We start from the raw sequence: 18,554 nt of genomic DNA on the forward strand, positions 1-18,554 counted from the left end.
TCTTTAAACAGCAGATCTTTGGAAAAAATGGTCTAAACCGTTCCGGAAGCAAGTTAAACATACTCCAGCCTACCAAATTGAACCTTGTTCTAGAGATGTAGGCAGACTGTCTGAGACTAATGCCAGGGGCAGAGGGACCATACAGACAAAGGAAGGGATTAATTCACTGTTATGGAATAGCTCTTGGAAACAGATGAAGATTATGCTTCCTCCTGAACAGCTCACATATGACAACCTTGTGGCTCCTCAGCAGACTCAGATCATAAAGCTGTCCTCAAGCAGGTCCTCCTAGTAAGCTTGGCTTCGGATTCAAGTTCCTCAACAGGATGATAGGTGTTCCTTCTTTCCCCATATCATAGCAGCAAGGTGACATCAGAACTTCCAAGACGTAGCCCCTGGAGGAAGAATGACAGCTATGCATAAGTGCCACTCCTGGACCTATTGTCCTCTCATCTGACAATGGTGTGCAGACCCGCTTGGTGTCTAGATACAACGTCCTGACTGGCGGGTCTAGTGCTTATACTTTTCTGGTGGCCAAGGTGGCATTCCAGATCTAACCAGATGCTCAGCAACTTTCAAACATGCATCTTCTGCTCCAGTCCTAGAGCCCCATCCTGTCAATATAGCTTACTTTCAGGCTGGGGTGTCCAAGATGAGATTCAAAAGCTCAAAAGAAAGGTAACCACAGTCTTGTGTAGAAAACAGGAAGCCAAATTCCTGAAACATTTACAGGTACAAAGGCCTGTGTCCATAGACTGTAATCGTGCTGCCATCACTATCAGTCCCCTCATAGACCAGGTTACGAGAGTAGTAGCCACTGTCACTCAGAATGGGAGTACACTTGGGTGCCAACCTGACATCAGACTACTGTTCTTAAATCAGCAATTAGCAGAATGAGATGCAGTACCTCCAGTGTGCTGTCAAACTCACTGGTCACATATACACAGGGCCACCCATAAAGCATGTGGCTTTCATCCCTAAAGAATCCCTGCAGCACAGATGAGTTCTTTGCCTGGGTATTTTCAGGGGGATCCCTACATTTCCCTGCAAGTCACATATGTCTACAAATATGATACTCTGTCATGGAATAAGAGTCTGGAAAACAAGGCCATCAATGCAGGAGATTATTTGTCACAGAGGATCTAGAAAGAGGAACCCTATCTTCACAAAATAAGATTCAAAAGGGTTTTAGTTGCCCAGAGATGTTAAGGGAAGCTAAAACTGTTTCTAAATCTGGTTTGAGAAAGCTAACTGACATTGTGGAAAGGCTTATCTTTTTTAGAGTAATTTTGTCAAATTCCTCTTTATGAAGCTACTGTGCCTGTCTGTTCCTCTTCTGGTGTACCCCTTTTCAAACACAAGATGAAAAAGGGGGCTTTAAAAGCCCAGTTATTCAAAGTACAGTAAACATTGATGGTATGATTTAGTGGTGGACAGTGATCAAAAATTAATTGTCAGCTGTCCCATCTGTTTATCTCTGGTATGATGGATTTTCCTAGTGGTAAACCCTCAGCACCTGGGATCTGGCAATATACATGGCATTGGCTTGGTCTGTGTGGCCATAGGGGGGGGCTTTTTTGTGTCCGAGGCTTCACCATAAATACCATTGCAGCACTAGACAATACAAAATAAAAAATGTCCCTCATGTTTTTGGATTAAAATCTTCGAGCATCAAGGTCCTTACATTTTAATTTAGTAAAGACAAACCCGCTTTGGGAGTTTCTCTTAAAAAAAGTGGGAAAACCCTGCCTGGTGAGCCATTCTAACATGGCATGACCGATCTGCTGTCAATGTCTTTTTTTCACTGAAGTTGCTCCACTCATGGATACAGGAGCCCCTCAGGCAGAAAAAAGTGCCAATCCAACTGCAATATCTAAGACATGCCAAACCTGAAATGAGCCCTACATTCTATTTGACTTTAAAAAGGGAAAAAGAAATGTTGTCCAGATTCTTGTAATCTTTCCTAAACATTACAACTCACCCACATGAAACAGTAGTAAATTTGCTTCTTCCATGATTTGCTCCAATACTTCCAGCAGAATTTCAGCGTATACCCGTGCTTCACTATCCAGACTATAGGTAATCTATAATCACTTGGGTTGTTCATGGTCCCCCTCTTAAAGATGAGATGGAGGGTTGATCAATGATAATAATCTGGAATTACATTCCAAGCAAGACATATAAGCAAAGCCTTCAGGTCGCAAGCAGACTGTCAAATTTAATTTTATTAAGTATTTATTGACATCACATTCATGCCTGGAGCTCCAGATGGGAATATCAAATTTACTTTTTCAAATAGAGACTCTTCTGACAGAGTTAGAGAGGAAGAGGTGGCTACATCTGGAGCAAAATGTAATCTGGAACATCAGGCACCCAAATATTTTCATGTATAACATTAATGTCATGATTACTTAAGTTCCCATCTGAATTGTTAACAACTTTGTTAACTAGCTCTCAACAATTTTATGTCATGATTCTTTGCTCAGCTGCTGACATCTACCCACCACTTATGGCAAAACTCTATTTAGTTCCCCAAACTTACATTTTGCCTCTTTTTTGCAGTTCCCTAGTTAATAATAATAATAGTAATAATAGTGAGATATATAAAGCGTATAGCTACTTCAAAACAAAGTGCCAAGCTCTGAAGGTCCAGCTCCCACAGGTCACATATTCATCAGCTTCCATTAAATCAGCTCAGCCTAAACAACAAAGTTTGTAAATTTTTCCAGGAAAGGGATTCCAAATGGGCCTGACACACTGAGAAAGAGTGATAACTCCAGAGTTTAGGCACTAGATAGGTGTTACCACCAATGCATGCTCTCTTACCTTTAGGGATGTCTGCCAGCATGGCACCATAAGATCTGAAGTTCCTAAGTGGAATGTGAGGTTTGATTGTATTTATTATCTCTGGATGATGTAGCTGACTTCTGTATTTGTTTGTTGTAAGCAATTGGTCATTTTTTATCCTTCAATGTTATTGTAAGCAATGGTTTCTCACTTCCTAATCTAATTCTTTGCGACCTATACATGACAGAATCAGTGGATGGACACTACAGTTGTGTATGTAGATTCCAGCGAGCTAGAAAGCCTTTGTACCCCAATACTCAATAATATCATCCCTAGTTACTTCAGTTGATGGATACTGTTGCTTCAGATTCAGTTCTCACATTGTGAAATGGCCTCAATTACTCATGGCCCCATCTAGGAGCCAAAGCGCCACAAAGTCATTAAGAGTTTCGCCAGTTTCTAACGTGACACCTCTATCGTGGCCAGATTATGGGATACTACTTGGGAAGGGAAATCACTCTGCTAGTGAATGAGTAAACCAAAGGAAGTTATTCAGTGGAGTAATGCAATCAAAACAAATGAATTGCCTAAATAATGTACAATGGACAATAAAGCTTGTGTACAATGGAATGGGTCTGCAAGGATGTTGGGATAAAAGCTGCCATTTGCACACTTTGACGAATAAGCCATGAGTTCACCACGAAATAACCCTTGAAACACTTTTTATTTTTTAGGATTCTGAATAGGTCAATGGAATAATAATCATGAGGTATAGTCAGATATGTTGTTAAAATCCCCTGAGCCATTTGGGTTACTCTTTACTTCTTTCATAAGAATCGACTGTATAGCTTCTAACAACAGCTTCTGTGTGAGCTGTTTTCTGATACTGTTCGTGGAGATATATGTGTTAAGTGACTTTCCCAATTTGCATTCCTCCAAAATTTTTGGCCTCAAATTAAAAAATTTGGAAGTAGTCCGAACTTGATTGAAATATTAAACCTTTGAAATCTCATTTAGAAGCAATCAGAGCTTTAGTCCACCAGAAAGTCTGTCAATCTCATAAAAACGAATGGCCGGAATTTCCTAGAGATGTAGCCAAATAGGCCAAGCTTGTACTTATTCCAGCTTTCCTGCATGGGTACTAGGTTAATAGGTTCCAAAGATGACCTGGCTTCATCCAGTTGTAAGGTGTGTTTAGTTACTGCAGTATGTGGATCATTTAACAATGGTTCATTATATGTTTGCTGATTATTTTCCTGAAAGGTGCATGTGGTTAGGAATCCAGGTGTAATGTGATGTAATTGCACTGGCTGCTTATGACCAGTTTGGTATACCTGGGTGATATGAGTAATAACTTTCTCATAGAAGTCACTCTGAGGGCCATGCGTAGTAAAAGTGTCTCTCTTCAATAACGATAAATAGGCTGCATACGTTACTCAAATTATAGTTTATTCTTAAGGAGAAATGCCCTAGCCATCCAGCTGCTTCCAGCTTATCAGCTCCTCTCTCTTACTCCCAACACCTTCTTTTTAACAATCTGTTACTAACATGCCATTCCAGTCTGTAGAGGTGATACCTAAGATACCACTCCATTTCTACTCTGTACTTTAATCAACAATGATATTATCTAGCCTACTATTTTGCAGTACCCTCATACCCTGCCCATTTGGCAGTCATATGGTGGGTTGACCTAATTTCCTAACAGAATGAGCAATTCCTCAGACTGCAAAGAAATGTTTTTCTCTAGACTAAGGGCCTTATTACGAGTCTGGCGGTCCTAGGAACGCCAGACTTGCGGTGGCGGTCTGACCGCCACATTAGGAGGTTGGTAGGCAGACCCGCCAATCTACCCCGTCCCGCCATAATCCTAGATCCCGACGGGCTGACAGCAGGGTTGGTTGTAGTCATCCAGGGCGACGCTGAACTCAGCACTGCCCTGCTGATTACAACCTTGGACGTTCCACCCCAATGAAAAGGCTGGCAGAGAACAAGTGCAGGGGGCCACAGCGGGCCCCTGCACTGCCCATGCCCGTGGCATGGGCAGTGCAGGGGTCCCCCAGCCCAGCACCCTTGAAATGCGCACTGTCTGCCATTTTAAGGGTGCTGTTGCCCCCTGCGTGCGGCAGCGTTGCAGCTAGCTCTATTATGAGCCAGCGACAATGCTGCCGCACCTTTCCCACTGGGCTGTCAGCCCAGTGGGAAAGTAGTAATGGGGCCCGTGGGGATGTCGCCAGCACGACTGCGACCTCCCCGTTGGGAGTTTAGCGGATGGATGTTTCTGTCCGTCAAACTCATATTCAGCACCTAAGTCAGTTATTTCCCTAGTTCTCCAGGTAATTCTGAATGCTTCGCTATGATATGAACCATATTTCCTGGAGATACACTGTATTACAAGTATGGGGGTCATTATGAACACGGCGGTAAACACCGTCGACCGCCGTGGTGACTGAGAACAAAAGACCGCGATTGGCAGTGAACAGAAACCCACCATATAATGATGCACAAATCAGAATCCGACCAAAAAATCTCAGCCACCAGTCACCGCCAGGACCTTGTTGGCAGAAATGCAGGACCCCTCCACCCTGCCACCGCTGAGCACACAAACTCCCCGCCCTCCAAATAATGATGCACAAATCACCGCGGCGGTCAGTGGAAGCCGAACAACCATTGGCGGTACAGACCGACACGGCCAGCAAGTGGACCCAACAGTAAGAAATGCACACATTGGCAAGTTTGAAACCCACACACCTGACACACATCCACAACACTATAGAACACTCCCAGACACACCCCACAACCATTTGCAACAACACTAGGACAACTGATACAGAGAACTCCAGAAGCAGACACTGAACGCTACATTACACGATACATACACCCAACCACACAAGAGCACCCTCACCTAGATCCACACAACACAATACACCACTCACAACACACACCATGGCACCCCCCAGACATCCACGCTTCACAGAAAGGGAGCTAAGGACCATGGTGGATGAGATACTGAAGGTCGAGCCACAATTATTTGGGGCCCTGGTCCAGCAAACACCCATTGCCAGGAAGATGGAGCTATAGTCAACAAGGTCAATGCAGTGGGACACCATCCACGCACCAGGGACGACATATGCAAGAGATGGAACGACCTGCGTGGGAAGGTGAGGTCCATGGCATCCCGGCACCACATTGCAGTCCAGAAGACTAGGGTAGGACCTCCACCAACACCACTCGACTACACTGATGGGAGGAAAAGATACTGGCCATCCTGCACCCTGAGGGACTCACTGGAGGAATGGACTCGGGTAAGTCGTCAAAAATTACCCCATATCAATCACACCTGTAATGCATGCACCACCCCACCCCTCCAACAGCCACCAGAACCACTACTCCACCCGGCCCACATTCACAACATCCAGTCACCCTACATGCCCATGAAGCCACTAACAGGCCCACATCCCTCCCCCTGTGCACAGCCACCTACCCCTGCAAGGAATCACAAAGGCACTACACCACCCACAATGCACCTCCACATCCTAAGCAAAATGCAATGGCAACCTCACAAAGGCACCCTGCATGGCCCAAAAGTGGAAAAATCTGCACAAAACAGCCCAGCCCTGTGCATCCCATCCGGCCATGCAATTGTAACAGACATGTCCATTCCCCCCAACAGGCACCACCACCCATGCCACCCTGACGGACAGGACAAGGAGTGGCAGTGCCCCACATGGAGACAGAGGCACCACCTAGGACACTGGAGAGGGAACCCTGGACATTGACGAACACCCTGGCCCCTCACACAGTCCTGGACCGTCACCATCCAGCAGCCCCACCCATGAGACCACTGACACCCCTACCACCCAGCCAACAACATCATCCCAGGGCAACCAGCCCCATACCTGTGTATCCAGGCCACAGACTGGTGGAACACATGGACAGATGGACAGAGGCCACAGTCACCCCCTACCAACAGGCAGGAAGACGAAGGCCCCAGTACAAGTGGTACCACCAGACCTGTGCAGGGGACACAGGCACAGGTGGCTAGGTCCAGTAGGAGGGCATCAGTGGCCCAGGGGGGAGGGCACAGGATGGATGCTGCAGCCCAGGACATGATCTCAGAGGTCCTGGGAGCATACCACCATACCCAGGACAGATTGGCCCAGATTGTTTCCACCCCGGAGCAGAGTCAGAGGATGCAGGTAGCACACCACCAAGAGGCCATGGAGCAGTGGAAACTGCCCAATGCCACCATGGCCACCATAGAAGGTGCGCTGCTGCACCTTGTCCCAACACAGCCTCTGGCCCCCACAGACCAGGAAGCTCCTACTCCAGCCCAAGATATTGACTGGCCAACAACATCAGCAGCAGCAACTGGACTTGTGCCACCATCTCAGGACACACAGGAGACCTGCATCTCAAGCCGTACAGGCCAACACCAGGCACCCAAACGGTCCCTCAGACCCAGATATGGTACAGGAACACCTGCCAAGACCAAGGCCCCCATCAAAGAAGTGACTCTGGCAAGAACTGTCCTCCAAGTGTGTCACTGAACCAAAGTCCACACTGTGTGGAAACAACCCCAAAAACTGAAAATGATAGATGGACACACCACTACTGCCAACACACGCTGCAACCCTGTAGCCATATTGGACATCCACCAGTAGCCCACTCCCATCACTGTACACTGCACAATGTAATCCCTTCACCAAATAAAACACCTGTTCACCAATTACAATGTCCCCTGTCATTATGTTGAAACAAATGGAAGTGTGGATGCAATTGTCTCTGAAATCATTTATTCATATCTGTGTAGCAGGAATTGCACCCCACGCATAACATGTGGTTGTGCCAACATAATTGTAATGAAATTTGACCAAAATGTTACATGTTCTAAGCAAACCTGGTCACAGTGACAATGTCTAGAGACCCAACACCCCCATAGTAGAAAAGGCACACTGACAGTATGCTGCACAGACAGCAATCTCATTGAATAGTTCCACATAGTTACTGGAAGTAGAGTTGTATCAGTTGGTTCCTGGAATGTACATCTTCCCCCTCCTCATCCTCACCATCACTCTCATCCCCTCTCCGAGGAAGCTGGTCTGGATATAGAGCACCTTCCTCCTCTAAGAGGGGGATTGAATTCCTCACAGCCATGTTGTGCAGCATGCAGCAGGCCACCACTATTCTACACATCTTTTCAGGTTCATAGGCCAGGGATCCGCCAGAGATATGGAGGCAACGGAATCTAGCCTTCAGGAGAACTATTGTGCGCTCTACCACCCTCCTAGTCCGCCCATGGGCCTCATTGTAATCCCTCTCTGCATCTGTCCTAGGATTCCTCACTGGTGTCAGTAACCAATGCATGTTGGGGTAGCCAGAATCAACTGCAAAAGTGTGAAAAACAGGACTGTCACTGATAACCCTCAGTGGCAGACAGCCTGGCTGTCTGCTATGTGGCAAAAAGTGGCAAACACACCTACCTATGATCCATCCTCTGTCCCCCTGTAGTTGTTCATTCTTGTGTGGCACACTACTGTTCCTCAGCACAAAGGAATCATGGACTGATCCAGGGAAGATGGCATTCATATGTGAGATGTACTGGTCTTCAGTACACACCAATTGGATGTTCATAGAGTGAAAGTTCTTCCCGTTTCTGTACACCTCTTCACTGACTCTTGGGGGGATGAAAGCAATGTGTGTTCCATCGATGGCACCTATCACATGGGGTATGTTGGCAAAGGCATAGAAGTCCGACTTGATGGCAGGGAGGTCAGCACTTTGGGAAAACCTCACATAGGACTGCAGGTGTCGTACAAATGCATTCAGGAATCTGGACAGTATAATGCTAAACATTGGCTGTGAAAAACCTGCACCCATGCCCACTGTCACTTGAAATGAGCCCGTGGCCAGGAAATGGAGTGCAGAGAGCACCTGCACTTCAGTAGGGATGGCATGCTGATGATGATTAGCCGGTCTCAGTGCTGGATCCAGTAATGCACAAAGTTCATTAATAGTAGCATGAGTGAGTCTGTAATTGATAATGATGTGACGCTCCACCATGGTCCCCAAATCAACAAGTGGTCTGTACACTTCCCTCGCCACACGGGTCTGTACCTAGGAGGATTATAGAACACATGTGAGGAACACACATACATCTGCCCACAATGTTTCCTATTCAGCACAGCAGGCATGATTGTCGACGACACATATGGATAGTAGGTGTGAAACTGTAGTAACATGTCCTCAATATTACATCAGGACTGTTCAGGTGAGTTAATGTATATTTGCCCATGCCTATGGGGCTTTGGGGACAATAGGGCCTGCATGGGGCAAATGAGGAATTAATAACTGCGTAGTAATGGCCAAAATGTCTGCCCCCTGTAATCCAGAAATGTTGTAGTAGAAGTGACCTCATACCGCTAGCGGTTGACGTAATAGCATAAGGCGGTGTTTACTGCTGTCCGCCAATTAATTGATTAACATGGTTGTCTATGGGGATTCCTAGTGTATCATGATCGTCGCCGGCGTTGATGGTGCACACCGTCGCGGTGCGTACGCTAACTCATCACCCCAACTTCACTTGACTCCCGCATCTCGTGCATGCAGGCACTCCACTGAGTGTGCTGCTGTGTCCTGCCTCTGGTCACGGAAATGGCATGTGTGACAGGGGAAAGGGCCTTCACCAGTGCCCCTGTACGGCAAGCTCTACGGTCGACCAGAGGTAAAGGTGAGTAGGAGGATTTGGGGGCATGGATGTGTGTAATGGTGGTAGATGGCTGTGAACATGGTGCACATTTGACACTGTATGGTCCTGGGTTCCTGATGTGCTCCGTGTGTGTGTGCTGTTATGCTGTTGTACATGTCCATCCCATTGTGGACAAATATCCAGCTGTATGCAATGGCCATTGTCTGACCTCTGTGTTCCTTTTCTGTGTGTCCCATATAAGTCAGCGCCCATCAGAAGAGGGGACTGTGGCAGGCCATCGCCAGGGAGGTGCGGACCCTGGGGGTCTACATCCGGCGGAGCACCCATTGCAGGAAGCGGTGGGAGGACCTGCGGCGCTGGGGGAGGAAGATCTGCGAAGCCCAGCTTGGGAAGTCCTCTCAACGAGGAAGGGGTGCCCGTCGGGCACTAACCCCCTGATGCAACACATTCTGGTGGTGGCGTATCCGGACCTGGATGGGCACTTGCACAGCAATCACAAGGGGGTGAGTACAGAAACCATAGTATGGCTCCTTGATAGATGTGTGACTGTGCGATGGTATGTATGCTGTCTAGTGGCAGGGACTCTGGCTGATGTCCATCTACATAATGGCCCCATGGAGAGTAGGGTTATAAGGGTCAGGTCCGCAATACTTAATGCCCTACAGTGCTCTGGGGGATGGCTGTGGAGCAGGGTTGTGGCCGCTAGTCAGGGGCATAGCCATGTGTATAACGGCAGGTGCTGCATGGTCTAAAAGTTGCAGGGGTGGTGTATGTGTGAACCACTAATGTCCCTACAATCAGCTATTTACTAGTGTCTCTCCTGTTTTGTGTACCCATCCTTGTTCTCTTGTGTTGCCTGTGTACATCAGAATCATCTGGCGAGAGAGCTGAGGCATCGGCGAGTAGGGATGAAGCGACCCACGGTTCCACGGAGGCAGAGTCGTCTGATGCCAAGGGGACCAGTGGGTTGTAGGGCGAGGGGAGTACCATGGAGGAGGCAACTACCACTGGAGGTAGTGACTCTGATGCCTTCTCCGATAGGGACTCCCTGGCGGTGGCGGACCCTAGTGGGCCCACCCATTCTGTGTCATCTTCTGCCACCCCCATACCATCACCGCCCTCCCAGTTGCGCCCCACCCAGTTGCCTGTGCCCCCTCACCCAGAAAGGATGGGCGTCTTCTTCGCCCCAGGCACCTCGTCCCCTGCCCCAGTCAGCCCTGCTGCCCTCACAGAGGAGGCTATTGACCTCCTGAGGACCATCTCTGCAGGGCAGACAACCATCGTCAATGCCATCCAGGGGCTAGCATCAGTGGTGCAGCAAACCATTGCCTACCTGGATGGCATTCACGGTGCTGTGCCTGGCCTACAGAAATCTTTTCAGGCTCTGGCCTCCTCTTTGACGGCAGCCAGTGCCCCTGGTCATTCCATCCCCCCTCAAACCACCACTACCCCTTCCAGCACCCGACTCCTTTCACCCGTCCAAAGCACACATTCAGACATGCAGGCACACACCTCAATACACATGAAGCACACTTCAAAACACAACCACCACACCTCCCACCACAGGCATACACACAGCCAACATACAAAGGCGCACACACCAACATCCACTTACCCCAGTGTGTCCACCTTTTCCGCCTCCCTGTCTGTGCCCTATACATGCACACCCACAGGCACTGCACCCCCATTCAATGTTGCTGACCCTATTCTAGCAGTCACCACAAAATCTGCCATCCATTCATGCACCCCAGACACCACACCTGCACTCTCCACAACGACTTTGGTTGACACATACAGCACACTCACCAAACTTGCAGACACACAGACAGCATACATTCACACTGGCAGCCTGTCTTGTCCCACTGTGTCTACCCCCCCCTCCTCCCAAGACACTCAAACACACCAAAACACCCACCCATTGCACATCCACCACACCTCAGTATACTGTCCAGTCACCTGCAGCCACGTCACGCACACCTACACCAGTCATGACCACTCCCTCTACCTCCACTGCCAGTCCACTTCTAGGTCCACTCCAAGTGCCCCTAAAAAACGTTTCCTCTCCCGTGTATTCCCGTGACCCTCAAGTCGTAAGTCCCCACCTCCACCACCCCCTGCCCCTGTTCCCTGAGGTGCCTGGATGCCCCATTGTTGTCCCTATGAGGTGGAGTACCTTAGCACTTGTGAGAGTCAAGTTGGGGCCAATTTGGCCCATCTGACTACGTACTCTGGACTGGCCATTGACCTTATGTTGTACTTATGTTGCTCATTGAGCTGAGTTAATAAACTTGTGTGGCCAGTGTTGTTTATGGCATACTCTGGATCCGTGGTTCATCATTTCTTTGGTTGGTGTGTTGGGCACATGTGTGTACTTTGGGCAGGTTGGATTTGCCTTGTGTCAGGTAAGTACCTCTTGCTGTGGGGTGGATGGCTTGTGTTGTTGTGAGGGGTTGTGGGTACATTGCAGGGTGGGTGGAGTGGGTGGGTATGTAACTGTGCCCTTTCTTCCCTTGTTTAGTAGGTTGCGGTACTTACCATCGTCGTCTTCTTTGGCGGTCTTGGTCGTGGAGGTATATGGCAAGGAGCAGGGCTGGCATGATCTGCAACTCTCAATCCATTTCTGCTTCGGCGTGTTGTGTGTGCTGGTTGAGTGGTTCCTTTTATTTGTTTCATTTTCACCTGGCTCTGCGTGGCAGTGGTTCCCGCCCTGGAACTGACGGCGGTCTAGTGCTTCATTATTTGATGGGCTGGTAGGGCCTTTCCTTTGGCCTGTGGGCGGACTCTACCGTCGTTGTCGGCACTCCTCTGCTGGCGGTGAGGGGTTTTCAGCCTAACTGATTTTAAGGTGGTTCATAATTTTGTGGTCAAGACCGCCAGCCTGTTGGCAGTAGTTACTGCCACCGCCGGCAGTACGGTCTTTCCCGGCGTGTTCATAATGAGGGCCTATATCTTCACCTTTGATTCTGGAGATTGTTAAAAGAGCCGAGGGATGTCACAGGTTAGAGCCCCTGTTCACTCTATCATATTTATCTCTTAATAAATAATCAGAGTTAAAACTAAAATATGTTCTATGAAGGCTAAATTATTAGGTTCTGATGTCAAACCATGGTTATGCAGAATGGTCTCAGCTCCAGTCAGGTTTACGCCGTGACTGGATGGAACTGAGCCTTCTTCAAGCTAGTGTTACTGTTGTTCATCCCTTGATAAAAAGCTCTCTTCTCTGGGGTCTATCTTGACCTAATTTACATTTTAACTCATGCACTTTCAATAGTTTTTGTAAGGAACTAACACTTTCTTTGTGGCCCCCCTTGTTAGTAAAGCTCAGACAGCCACTAGATTGCTCTACTTAAGCTCCATGCCCCTACCATGTAATGTAAAAGTACATCTATAGGCTAGCAAATTTTATGGGGCTTGCAAAAGTCATTCTTGATTGTGTCTTTTGGCAAAGTGAAGATCAATAAACTTACAATCTTAGAAGAGTCTCCTATAAAATGGTCACTTTCGCCAAACAACAAGACTTTCATAAATACGTCTCTGTATTTTCAATGTCCTTTAGTACAATATTTTTTAAAGTTTCTCAGCCTTAGCAAAGAAAATCCTACATCCGTTTTGCAAGAACCTAGCTGGAGAAACATTATATCATATTTGCCTAGCAAAGAAATGTTATACCCAGCCATCTAAGAGGGCTAGCGCAATTTCCAGCTGTATTAGAGTGGATGGCCTGCTTGGAAATGTAGTTTGTTGGTGGGGCATTCTTCTGCACACCGGAAGCTTCAGTCCAGTCAGCAATTGCATTTTGCAGGGACAGCCCTACATTCTTTGGGAGAACTTAGAGCAAACAGTCTTGGAGTATCACTCCCCAGCACTAGTGAAGTTCCAAGAGGTGCCCCCAGCCCTGTGTCCTGACACCTTACTTCCATCTATCTCATCTGGCCTAGTTAGTCTGTAGACATAGGCCCTCATTGCAACCCTGGCAGTTGGCGGAGAAGTGGCGGTCTTACCGCCAACAGGCTGGTGGTAAAAAAATTGGAATTATGACCATGGCGGTTACCGCTGTGGTCATCCGCCACTTCTCCGAACCGACCGCCAGGGCGGAGACGACATCTGGGCTGGAGACTTGGGTCTCCAGCCCGGCGGCTGTCACAAGACCGCCGGCGGTATCATGACCCGGCTGACCGCCATGGATTTCATGAGGTTGGGAACCACCATGAAATCCATGGCGGTAAGCACTATCAGTGCCAGGGAATCCCTTCCCTGGCACTGATAGGGATTCTACCCCACCCCTCACCTCTAACCCCGAGTCCTTCCCCGACCCCCCCCAGCCACCCCCCAAAGGTGGCAGGACCCCTCTCCCCACCCCTACCCCCAACATCACTACACAGGCACACACCAACACACATACCCGCACACACACGAACAAACATGCCAACAGACACACACACAGTCCTACACGCACACCCACATTCAGACATACACGCACACATCCATAAAGACATCCATACAGGCAGACATGCACACATTTCCAAACACACTACACCCCTGCATGCATACACGCACTCACACACCCCCTCTTCATTCTCACACCCCCATGCCCACACACAACACACAGCACCTCCCCACCCCCCCAATGGACGATCAACTTACCTGGTCCATTGATCCTCCGGGAGGAGACGGGATCCATGGGGGCTGCTCTGCCGCCAGCACCCCATCAACAGAACACCGCCACGCCGAATCACGTAACATGATTCGGTGGGCGGTGTTCTGTTGATGGGGCGGTGGAGGTGGAGCAACCTCCACTTCCCCGCCGACCACCAATATGGCTGCTGGCGGCTCTCCGTCTGGAAAAGGACAGAGGGCTGCCAGCAGTCATAATTCGCCGAGCGGAAAACCACCAGCACTGGCGGTCTTCAGCACGGCGGTCCCTCGGCGGTCTTGTGAAAAGACCGCTGAGGTTGAAGTGACCCCCATAATCTTTTAGAGTGAGTAAAAGCACACACAATGTGAGATAAAGGAGCCTTTTTTATATCAATTCTGGTGCCAGGTGTGATTTGGTTTTCAGGCTATTCATGTGCTCTTTAACATTCAGTCCAACCTGGTGATTTGGTCTGGTATTACAATTATATTTCTTACATGATTTTAATTTATTCACTATAAACTCATTCTTATGCTTTCTAATGGACTCCCTTACTCCAGTGTGCCTTGCAGGCCAAGGTCTGTGAGAAAGCATCACAATATTTAGGTGTGCCAAATAATGGGTATATGTTTTCATGCATGGGTTCTTTTCCACAGTAGGCTGAGTCAATTCCCTTCTTACTTTGTATCTCTTTTAGAAATCTATTGACTAGGAGGAGGAAACACTGGGAAGGGTTTTAAGTTTCATTCCTTTTATGCTGTTAGCACTACAAAGAAGATGGTTTGATTTTCCAATGTTGTCCTTTCTTTCTATAGTTTCCTAGTCAGAAACTACTCAAAAGACAAATCATTACCAGTCAAAGACTGTGCTTGTTTACTCTCTGCGTTCAATAATTCTAAATCTATAGAATCTACTTGACTGAAAGCATCAACCTTGAATGGACTATCCTCTGATTCGAATGGAATAGCTGGATGAGGGGAAACTTTCTCAGAAGAAAGTCTACTAAATAACAAATTTTTTCTTAGCCTTCCAGCATCAAACATAGTGCACTTCTACAGTACTTAGTTTCTCCATGATATTACCGCAGAAGTTGTAATCCTTGTCATCTTTGTCCTAAACTGATGCTGGTAGGCTCAAGTACTTGTCTGACGCTGAATTTCAATTTGTAACTCTGTCCTAATGGATTGATATTGCAACACATCTGATGTCAATTCTAAAAATGATGACCTTATTTCTAATATTCTACAAATTAGGACAGAGCTTAGGTGTTGATGATAATCATTTACTTCTTTATCTGTAATTAGGGAATGTTTTTTCCATTTCAGAGTTTCTGCTACTTATAGGTTGATATTTATTGACCTTTCAATAAGCTTTACTGTAGCTAGCGGGTGCCTTGTGACATAACATTGACCAGTTATATATTCTTAAGTTTAATTGCAGAAGTAAACAACAACTTACAGTCGCTGACAGAAATCATAAATGTTATAAATTGTCATAGCTAGTAGGGCATGAATCAGCAAGAAATAGAAGGGCAGGAGGAATGTAGGTAAGGAGGATAACATCATTATTTGTTTCAGGTTTAAAGAACATTTTATTTATGCAGAAATAGAACAGTCATAACAATACAAATAATTACAATGACTGGAAACAAGAGGGTAATAAAATAATACAAAAGGGGAGGGGAGGGGAAAACAGCCTGTACGCAAGTGAAGTAAAAATACACAAAGGTCTGATTGTAAATAAGAGATAAGCAATAAAATATGAATTAAACAATACCTAATAAGCAAGGAAAATAATGTAATCAGAACGAGAATTCAGGGAGGTTGTAGAACTTCTTGCACAGTAGGTGGAGGTGCAGATGATCGTTTGCCATATTCATCAAGAAACTGAGCGATTGGTGACCAAAGTTCTTGTTGTTTTAAAACAAGAGCTATGGGTTTCACTTATGCAGTACCGAGTCTATGATTGTAACAGACTGCATGCCATTATGCTTTAGACGACAATTGTGTAGAGTCCTTACAATGTTTAGTAATTTGCTGAAAAGGAATTGCTAATAGAAGATCTAATATTTGCACATTAAATGAAACATTAGCCCATACATCAGAAATGCTACCTAAGAAAACATTATAGATAGAGTTAGGTATGTTGGAATGAAATATTAAATTAATTTGGGCCCAAACCTGCAACCAAAAAGAGGAGACATAGGGACAAGTAAATATATAATGCTTCAAGTCGGCCTATTGTGCAGAGCATGCCTAGCAAGTATCTGGAGTATCTGAGTTAATCTTGTGTAAAAAAGCAGGTGTTGTAAAAAGGCTATTTTAAATTTAAAAAGATAGATTGTGTTGTGTTTGCTGCCCACGAAGATTTCCTAAATTGGATCCATATTTACTTTATGTTGAGAGAGGCAAGATGATATGAAGATCATCTTCCCAGATTAGTTCAATGTTAGATTTAAGTCAATCATCCGAAGTTCCTTAAAGTATGTAATAAATAGAAGAAGCCTTTGGATTTGTATGTAGGTAACTAGTGAGATTAACAGATAGTGATGGATTATTTAGACGGAGGGTCTGGAAATGAGTATATGATTGAGAAATTATGTTTTGTAGAATGATGAATCCGTGTCAATATATAGATGATAAGCCAAAAAGTGCTTGAGCTTGTGTAAAGGGTATAAAAGAGCCCTTATTATATAATTGTTTAATCCAAATGAATCCTTTACACCTCCAAACTGAGCAATAAATTGGTCTGTTCTTTATTTGTATTAAAGGATTATGCTAAATGGTGGCATCTGAAAAGGATTTCAGGTCTGTGGGGGAGCATGGAGTCAGTCATTTACAAGTGTGTCTAAAGATGCAGTCGGGTCATTTTTGAGGTTTTTGCATAAATAGAAGGAATTCACGTAATGAGAAAGTAGATAAGAGTTTCATTCTAAATCTATCCATAATGGAATATATGAGGAAAAAGATGTGATCTAATGTACAGACTGTTTTAACATGAATGCTTTATGATAATTAGCCAAATCAGGGAAATTCACTCATCCTTCTGTTTTAGGACGTTTCAATTTAGGTAACGATATACGGAGCTTTTTGTTGCTCCAAAGAAAGGAGGATACAACTGAGTAGATTTTCTTATATGATTTGAGTGGAATATTTAAAGGGATATTGGATAGTGAAAAGAATAACGTCGACTAGCGTCAATTCAATAGTATCCAAACAACCCTACCAATATAAATGTAAAGGATGCCACCTAAATGTTAATGGGGTGATCTTGTGAACAAAAGCTTCTACATTAATGGAAAGTGAAGTATTGAGAGACTGAGTAAATTGAAGACCAAGATATTTTAGTTAATTAGATTGACATTTAAAATTTGAGGAAGAAAAATGTTGTTTGAAAGTCATTTATTTAGTGGTAAAATTTTACATTTGCCAGTATTCAGTTTATATCCAGATACTAAAGCATAGGATGTACCTTCAGATGAGAAATTAAAAAGTGAAGAGTGAGGTTTTGACATAAAAAAGAGGGTATAATCTGCATATACAGCTAATTTGATTTGGTGAGTATTATGCAAGAAACTGCAAATGTGTACTTTTTGTCTGATCCTAAATAAAAATGCTTCAAGAGCAAGGTTAAAAAAAATAGAGAAAGAGGACATCCCTGACACACTCTCTACTTAGGGTGAAATATGAGGAAGTCAAGCCAATAGCACATAGAGCAGCTCGAGGTGATGAATATAGAAGAGAGATTAAGTTGATGATTTTTGGACCACAGCCAAACCAGTGAAGAGTATGAAGTAAGGATGACCAGTTTACCCAATCAAAAGCCTCCTCAGTGTCTAAGGCAATAGCTGCTAAGGATTCAGGGAATTCAGCAGACTTTGAAATAATATCAACGAGTAAGCAAGTATTATCTGAAAGGTATCTACCAGACACAAAGCCCGATTGTTTATTTTCCCAAAAGATGTGGAAGAAAGGAATCCAATTTGGAAGCTAATGCTTTAGAGAAATTTTTATAGTCTAAGTTAACTAAAGAAATGGGTCTGTAATCTTTACAGTAATGCAGGACTTTTCCATCTTTTGGTAAAACACAAATAAGTGCGTCAAGAAAGGATCTAGATGAAGGGAAAGAGTCAGAGAAAGAGCGATCAAAGTAAGTAATTTGGGTAGAAGAAGCTTAGCAAAATGAATATAAAATTCTGCTGTAAAACCATCAGGTCCTGGAGCCTTATTGTTTTTAAGGGATAGCATAGCGAGATGTAATTCAGTAAATTAATATCTTTTTCTAGAGATATAAAATCTTTTTGAGGAAGGCCTGGTTTTTTAATAGAAGATACATATTGTAAAATATTCAGGTCCTATGGTCTATGCTCAGGTATAAGTTAGTGTAAAGATTATGAATCTGAGTCAAAATATTTGAATATCTGTAATG

The 18,554-nt window shown here is 45.4% G+C and overlaps 1 protein-coding gene across 1 annotated transcript in view; it reads left to right on the forward strand.

Moving 5' to 3' along the window:
• The window catches only part of LOC138299142 (complement C2-like), a 479,732-nt gene that overhangs the window by 373,094 nt on the left and 88,084 nt on the right, over positions 1 to 18,554 (forward strand). The gene's annotated exons all lie outside the window — the stretch shown is intronic.

The sequence above is a fragment of the Pleurodeles waltl genome, chromosome 6, assembly GCF_031143425.1.
Source record: "Pleurodeles waltl isolate 20211129_DDA chromosome 6, aPleWal1.hap1.20221129, whole genome shotgun sequence".
In the NCBI taxonomy this organism is placed as follows: domain Eukaryota; kingdom Metazoa; phylum Chordata; class Amphibia; order Caudata; family Salamandridae; genus Pleurodeles; species Pleurodeles waltl.